This window comes from Protopterus annectens, chromosome 1.part1 (genome assembly GCF_019279795.1).
Source record: "Protopterus annectens isolate FY-2018-M chromosome 1.part1, PAN1.0, whole genome shotgun sequence".
Classification (NCBI taxonomy): domain Eukaryota; kingdom Metazoa; phylum Chordata; order Ceratodontiformes; family Protopteridae; genus Protopterus; species Protopterus annectens.
This window is the reverse complement of record NC_056726.1, coordinates 1,484,350,168-1,484,357,783: the sequence shown is the minus strand read 5'-3', so window position 1 is coordinate 1,484,357,783 and position 7,616 is coordinate 1,484,350,168.

Here is a 7,616-nt window from a genome sequence, read left to right as displayed (position 1 = left end):
ATAGTAGGCAAAACTTCAGAGGCCGATTCAATTAGGGTAGCAGGAGCCTCGGTAGTAGTCATGGATTCGGCTGAAGATTGACCCGTTTGCTCGGTTTCGGCGAAACCGAGACACTCATGTTTGTAACCGTGGTTTCGCCAAACCGCGGACCGCGTGTCGGGTCTTTTCTTTGCGTTTTTAACAATTTGAGTAGTCGGAGGATCCGGCGGCATAATGTCAAAATCTGAGCGAAAAACTGTTCAGCAAACTCCGACCGGCGCCTAAGCGTTCGTCGGTTGAAGGAAGCACAGGCTAAACAGGCTGCTACGTGTGGTCTGGGCCTAAACAAGGTAGGCAGTACGAGTGGAAATCCTTATGAGGTATTTGTTTCCCACAGGTTAAACAATTATTTACTTTTCTGACATCGGCTGAGGCAAGAAAGAGTCCCAACGGGTACTTAGCTTTAGAAGTCTTGGTAGTATTCGGTAGTAGTAATCTCTGGATCTGACCGACCGGCACTTGCGAACAGCTTCTGCTTCGGGCGCCACGCGGCAAGAAAGACTGAGGAAAATGGCGTCGGCTGATGCCTTTATACCCGAAGACCAGGAGAGATGACGTCGGGTGAAGTGCGACACCAGCCGAGGCCAGACCCAGACTTTGGAATCCGGCCGACCGAAGGGCTGCCTGACGACAGGACAACCCATTTGTTATGACTGCAGATGCATCCTTGAAGGACATCTTGGTTTTGAGCCTCTGCCCACTGGTTTGGAGGAAGGTCTGGGAACCCTCTTGGGGTTGGCAGTGAATGGAAGTAAAATTTGTACCCCTGGGATACAGTGTTGAGGACCCATCAGTCTTGTGTGATGGACATCCAGTTTTTTGCATGAAGCACAAGTTTTCCTCCTAGGAGCACAAGCAATTGGGCAGAGGTGGGGAGTGGAGAGAAGTCACTGTGAGTTTTTTCCGTAAGGAGATGGCTTACCATTCCCTGCTTTGGGGGTGGGGGCACTCCATTGCTTAGATCTCTGCATACCCTGCGACTGTAATCTGGGTGGTCTGTTTCCCCTGGGCCTAGTTTGAGGTGGCCGAAAGGGGGCTGGAAAGGACCAGTGTTTGGAAGGGCAATGCCTACTGAATCTAGGGGGTTGCACTTGTAATAATTCTTTAACAGTCTGCATAGACTTAGCTTTTTCTTCCATCTTTTTAAGAACCTCTTCTGCTTTGGTGCCAAACAAACTGTCCTTGTTCAAAGGAGCACTTAATAACTTTGATTTGACATGGTCTGGCAAAGTCTGCTCCTTGAGCCAAGCATGTCTTCTCAGTACAGAACCAGTGGCTGCTCCACGGCAAGATGCCTCTAGGGAGTCAAAGCCACACTGCAAAGTATACTTGCTGACTTGGCTTGCAGAATGTATAAGCTCCTGCAATTCCTTATTTTCTGCACAGTCTGTAAAGGTTGCCATCTTTTGTTTAATAAGCTCCATAACATGTTGCTGGTAACCTCAGCATGTGAAACTGACAATTTAATGCCCTAATAGCAAGATTGGAAAAGGTATATACCTTCATATCCTATCTGTCCACAGGTCTGGAATCCCTGTCCAAAGAGGTGGGATTCTTGGCTGTAGCTGCCTTGATACCTTTACGCTCCTGGGAAATGATCTCTGGGTCAGCAATAGGATTCTTGAAAATAAATTTATGAGTGCCAGGTACTCTGTAGTACCTGTCTGGTTTCCTAGGGGCAGGAGGTAAAGTATCAGGAGTAAGACTGGATTCCATAAAAACATCAACAACCTCCAGAACAGGGGGTATTGCTAAAGTTCTGTCCTGTGGCAAATCTAGGAATTCCCTGAGTCTCTTTTGGACTGAGGATTGTCCTGGCATTCCCGGTGGAAATGCTCTCTTAAGGTATGTAAGGTTTCACCAAAAGAAAAATCCTCTGGAGGGGAGTCAGGGGAAATGGATTCCTCTGCATCTGAATCCTCATAAGCAGAAAGGGGCATGTCTTCATAATCAGAGTCATCTGAGTCATGGTCTGTTGAAGCTGCAAGGGACTGGTCTCTTTTCCTCTTAGCAGGGGAAGGCTGACTTCCTCTAATCAGCGTAATAACGTCTTCTGCCATTGTAAGCATTTGTCATTGAGGCATGGGAGAAGGTGCATGCGCTTTGGTTGCCAGTTTTCTAGGCGTAGTCTTGGCCTAAGAAACTCTGTAGTTTTAGATAAAAAAGAAGTCACCAGCTTGAGTCTAACATCGGTAGTGCGAAGAACTGCCTCAGAAGCCGGTGCCTGCACAGCGGCTCCGGATACATCCAAGCCAGAGACATCCACAGGTTCCATTGTCGAAGAAGATTCTCACGGCATACCGGACTCCGAATGGGTCTCGTTAGAGGCCTGCGAATCCACAGAAGTGGGCATCAGGAGCTGAGAAAGTGCCTCACTGAGTAACAGCAAACTAGCAACTAGCTTAAAGGAAGCGTTGTCGGCAGCTCTGGACCTATGTGGTCTGTCTCTGTCTTTATCCTTACATTTTTTGGAATATCGGTAGTCGGATGGCTTACCGAAGCCATTTCGGAATACGGAGATCGAGAGCGGAAGAATTTAGCGACAAAGAGAGCCCGACGATGAATGGTTCAGGCGTTGAACAAGGCACAAAACCTACAACGAGGTACATCGTGGTCTGGGCCTAAACAGGTGCCACAGTAAGAATGAAAATCTCTGTGTGGTATTTGCTTTCCACAGGCAAGACAATTGTTAACTTTTTCTGACATCGGTTAGAGCAAGAAAAAGGGATCCCCAACAGAGTACTTTGCTTTACTTCAGGATTATTCAATTTGTAAAAGAAAATTCAGGTAGCGGCCAACTGGCACTTGCAAACTGCTTCTGCTTCGAGCTCTTCGGCAAGAAAAACTGATGTAATGGCGTGGGCTGCCTGTTTTTATTCCCCTGATGAACTGACGTCAGTCTTGGAGCGACAGCAATTGACGTAGAAATACTAAGTCTCTGGTATTCGGGCCAACTGAGGGCTACCTGCAGGCAGACAACCCAAGAGTGATGACTGCATTTGTGTCCATGGTATCTCACATTGCCCACAACAATGGATGGAAGTATGAAGGTGGCTGTGTTAAAGGACCTAGACTGCACCTTCTGCACCAGAACTGGAGATTGACAGGCCACAAGAAGGGCTGGGGACATGATGGGTGGCTGCACCAGAGCATCTGTAACATACAGATTTCCTATACCAGGTTTTCGCCATGCTACATAAATGGGCCAGGCCTTCCTGCAAGTCATAATGCAGACCACATACAATACTAACCAGATATCCTACAACTGCATTGGTCTCTGTGTGCCCCTTAATAATGGCCTGCACAAACTCTTGAGAAGTTGACACAAACACTCAGATCACAAAGCTGCAGTACCTATGGTACTGCAGCTTGATGCTGGCCTTCTCACACACAGTGTAGCTGGTGTCAGCAAAGGATGACTCTGATACTGGAGTAGATGGTGATTTCTGGCCTGATGTGTCAACCACTTCCTGTCCTATTGAAGCACCTTGGGACACAAGAATGAGCTTAACAGCCAAAGATGTTGTGTCCACAGAAGGGGGAAGGGACATGGCCATCATATTACCCCATGTTTACCCCACTTCCTCTGGGACCTCAATTGTGCCATGGTTTATCATCATCATCGGACACAGACTGTTGATTAACATCATAAATGTCTATTTCACAGTAGAGGACCTTGACAATAAAACACATGTGAAAATACATGTACATATCCAAGTTTAAGAATGCATCCTTCACCATCAACAGCCCAGTATAGGTAAACCTTTAAATCACAATGCCACAGAAAATCTAAAATTAACATAAACTTACATAACTCAAGCAGACTAATGCTATATCTGTAATCCCAATGTGCCTACAATAACAAAGCTGTTTGTTAATTTTATTACCTTGAGTCAGGTTGACAGTACAGATATTTCCACTTGATAAGACAAACATCAAGCATCACCATCTGATATTCTGAGTGCTCACTGCAGCTCTGTTCCCAAGTCCAGTACTTCACCATGAATAGCAGAGCTGACTTATACAAAGATGCCATGAACTTCTCCATGGCTGCTAATTATGATTCTGTTGGCAGATGCCCACCTGTGATCCTCCATTGCTGTGCAATAGCGGTTGCCTTGCTGCTTGCATGCTCAATCATGTAGGATTCACAGGTTCTATTTTAACCAGCAACTGCACTGATTTACTCAAAAAGGTCATTACCAAACACAGTCACAAAAGGCCCAGTCAGGTGTTATGGAGCATCTGACGACCATGCTCACAAACAGCCCCCAGCAGGATGTCATTTTCTGCATGGGAGTATCTTTCCTTCCCATGTCTATCACTGTCAAGCATGACTACCTGTAACAATAAAGAAATATATATGTAAGCTGGTGGTATGCCATACATAGTATACCCATGGTATGGTTGTTGGTGTTTGCAGTGGTATATGGTAGGGGCCACATCATACTCCAAAGAAAATCATGGATACATACAGGGATATCTTTTGCAACTCAGCTGTTTGGTTTATCTACAGGTAAGTTTGGAAACACAAGTAAGTGAACACCACCTCTCTTTAAGCCTGCTGTTCAGGTACTCAGGTGACAGTGAATTAGGAATAAATAAGTAAAAACAGGTTTTCCACTATCTGCCCTCTACTGCTGGCTCCACAGTGATGGGAAGCTATTAAGGTAATTCTGCCCCTGGAGAGAAAAGACTACTCCCAGGAGGATGTGGAGGACAAAAGGATTGTAACGTGGAGGACAAAAGGATTATAACATGCATCAGAAGAAGTACTTTAAGTCAATGTTTCACAAACAACAAACAAATAATAAAAAAGACAACTAGTATCAACAGCAAAGCTCCTCTGGAAAGGTTAAGAACAGTACATGGGAATCTCCACATATAACCCGGTTATTATGTCACCTGATTGAGACCTGAAATGTGCATGTTCAAGGACAGAGATAATCATAACCCCACAAACAGGCTACCACAAGAGTCCATGCTGTCTTCTATTTTGGTACAACTGCTTGTCTAGGCACAAATGCAAGTGCATGACTCTCACTTATTACACAGTCTATGCCATCGTCATGCTGTCCAACATTTTTTCATCTGACTTCTACTAGACTTGTCTAGTGATATTACCTTTGTTAACATGTTGGATGGCCTCAATTTTTGATGCACAAAAGTTCCAGCTAAGAAAGAAATGAAAAGCATCCAGCATATGAAAGTAGTGTGTGTGTGTGTGTGTGGGGGGGGGGGGGGTGATCTTTCCACCTGAACAATGCCTCATTCATTCTTAGCCCCATAAAGAGACAGTAAAATATTTTGTACACAGGTCAGTTTCCCTGCACACAGAACATCTCAACTGCAGAGAGAATCATGATCACCCACAGGGTGGTGAAACAACAGAGGCTGTAATCTGCCAATCCATGCAGACGTTGTCTATGAGGGTATCCAATCTTTTCAATGATGTATGTTAACCACAAAGTCAAGCTTTTTTTTTTTTTTTTAAAACAGAAATCTAGATCGACCCCATGGCAAGCTATACAGATGTCACTGTGCAAATGGGTCAGTGACTTCATGACCTGTTATCTGTAAACGAAGTTATAAATTAAGTGTTAAATAAAATGGTAAACATCCATTTTAATAAACAACATCATTCTACAACACAGTCAAGCCTTAGGATGCCAGACACAAAGGATTTCTCCTAGAACAAAAATATGGGTACTACAGAAACTTGGCAACAATCAAAGGACACTGCAAGGATTTAGCACAGCTGTGTCCCAACCACAAGTGCATACATTCATGCACCTTAATGTACATACAATGACAGCCTACTGATGCACAGGCAAAGTTAGTGAGTGTGCCACCGGTGACCTGGGCTAAATCAGATCAGCGACCCAAATGCTGAAGGGCTGGCCAGAGTGGGGATTATTAAGAGGCACCATCAACTCTCTTTTCTCAAATTCAGAGTACTCTAAATTTTGTTTTTCTAATCCCTGGTGGTGGATGCAGACTGCATTACATTTAAAAACTAGTGGTGCTTTGGCACGCACAGAAGTATGTACAGTTATTCCTGCACTGGCATTGTTAAAAACATCATGCCCCTCCCTCCACCCCACACTACTGCAAGGAAAAAAAAAAAGAGTACATGTAAAAGAAGTATGACAGGTCTTTCCACAAATTAAATGCAAACTGCAAATCCATGTTTGGTATTGATACGAATGTCTTTTGTCCTAAGGAAACCAGACTATCTTCATCACTACAAAGGTGATGTGGCTAAGTTTCACAATGGTATTTCATCCATACGCTTAGTATAGAACTATGAATCTATCAACTCTTTATCCATCTATCTGATAGGGGAAAAAATGGGTTTAGTGATAGGGACTATGCATGGCCCAATTACTGCTAACATCCATCCATAAAAAAGTACAGTTTTGTACCTACCATAAATGTAGATGTTCGAAGATCCACATTGCTGCAGTCCTTACATATGGGTAGTCCGCTGTCCTCGGTCGGCCCGAATACCAAAGTATTAGGTTGACGTCGGTCATGGGCGCTCAGATCTGACATCAGGGCGTCAGGGTATAAAAGCGCATGACCGACGTCATATCCTCAGTCTTTTCTTGCCCCAGATGTCAGAAGGCCCTAAAAGAAAGGCCACAGCCCAAAACAGGATACCTCCCAAAAACATGCCCAACAACAACCATCACCCAAACCATATAACCATGCCAAACTACAGAGGGGAAGGAGGGAGGGTAAATTGGACTGCAGCAATGTGGATCTTCGAACATCTACATTTATGGTAGGTACAAAACTGTACTATGTTCTTCATCTCACATTGCTGCAGTCCTTACATATGGGTAGAATCCCAAAGCAGAGGTAAAGGGAGGATGGCAAAATCATAAAGCATTAGGGGCTGCTAAAATGCCCTGTAATATTGCAGTGGCAAATCCAGCCCTAGACTTAGAATAAAGAGGAAGGTGGTAATGCTTGGAAAAAGTATGTACTGAACTCCAAGTGGCTGCTTCCAAAATATCTTTTGTAGCTACCCCCATTAGAAAGGCAGTAGAAGTGGCAGTAGTTCTAGTGGAATGAGGTCCGATTCCAGCCGGAATCTCCTTACCATGATGGGAATAACAGAAAGAAATACAAAACCCAATCCATTTAGAAATAGTTTGTTTTGAAACAGGTTTTCCCTGAGAACCCAAAGCAAAAGAAACAAACAACTGCTGAGACTGCCTGAACCCCTTGGTTCTGCTCAAATAATAACGTAACTGCCTGTGAATATGCAAAGTATGCAAAATCTTCTCCCTTTATTTTGGGGTTTGCATAAAAAGTAGGCAAATGAATAGTTTGGTTCAAGGGCACACTAGAAACCACTTTAGGCATAAAAAAAGGATTAGTACGCAAAGATACCCTATCCTTATGAAAAAATCAGGAAAGGTTCCACTGCCATAAGGGCCTGTGATTCAGAAACCCTTCTTGCAGAGGTAATGGCCAACAAAAAAGCAGTCTTCCATGATAAATACTTTAACTCGGCCGTAGCTGCAGGCTCAAAAGGTTGTAGAGTAAGCTTTTCCAACACAAAATTG